Source organism: Capsicum annuum, unplaced genomic scaffold, assembly GCF_002878395.1.
Source record: "Capsicum annuum cultivar UCD-10X-F1 unplaced genomic scaffold, UCD10Xv1.1 ctg5169, whole genome shotgun sequence".
NCBI classification, from domain to species: domain Eukaryota; kingdom Viridiplantae; phylum Streptophyta; class Magnoliopsida; order Solanales; family Solanaceae; genus Capsicum; species Capsicum annuum.
In genome coordinates, this window is record NW_025859653.1 from 225,139 (window position 1) to 226,261 (window position 1,123).

Here is a 1,123-nt window from a genome sequence, read left to right on the forward strand (position 1 = left end):
AGTGACATAACCTTAGCTAGACTTATTACCCATGCTCAATAGATAGAAGAGCAGAAAATTAAACAGAGAGAAAAGCATAATAAGAGAGCGAAGACAGGTAGTTTCAACTTTGCTTAGCCTAAGTCAGAAGGAGGAAACCGTTCCTAGTTTCTTCCTAAGTCATCAGTTCCAGCCCCCTCTACAGCCAGTGCTCCAGTTTCTAAGTTTAAAGAGGGTAACAATGATAGAGCGCCAGGATCTAAGACCCAGGGCAGTGTTATCAGTGCCCATACCTATCCTCTTTGCCAGACTTGTAGTAAGAACCATCAGGGTGTGTGTAAAGTAGGTAGTGGCATTTGTTTTGGTTGTGGTAAGCTAGGCTATAGAGTTAGAGACAATGCGTAGCCAGGTCCTCAGGGTCAATAGAATCGCTCTTCAGCTCAGTCCGGTTACCCAAATCAGTAGGGTGTCACTTCCAGTGCTACTAACGGGCAACACCCAAATCATCTCTATGCCCTTCAAACCTGACAGGATCAGGAAATTTCTCCTAATATAGTTACTGGTATGTTAGAGATCTTTCATGTACATGTTTATGCTTTGCTAGATCCAGGAGTTTCCTTGTCTTTTGTTACTCCTTATATAGCAGTTGATTTCAGAATCAGTCCCAAAATTCTAGCAGAGCCCTTCTTATTCTTTACCCTAGTGGGTAAAACCATCATAGCGTGATGGGTATACAGGAACTTCTCGGTTATGATATTTCAGAAAGTCACTTCAGCAGACTTAGTAGAATTAGAGATGTCGAATTTTGATGTCATTCTCGGCATGTATTGGCTTCATTCCTGCTATGACACAGTCAACTTCAGAAATAGAATAATTCATTTTCAGTTCCCAAATAAACCCATCCTAGAGTAAAAGGGTAGCGTATCCGCTTTCAGGGGTCAACTTATTTCCTACCTTTGGGTAAGGAAAATGATATCTAAGGGATGTGTTTATCATCTAGTTCATGTTAGATATTTCAGTTTTGATGCTCTCAGTCTTGAATTAGTCCCAGTAGTAAATGAATATTCAGATGTCTTTCCCGAAGATCTTCCAGGAATTTCTCCCGAAAGGGAAATAGACTTTGATATTGATTTTCTTTCAGATA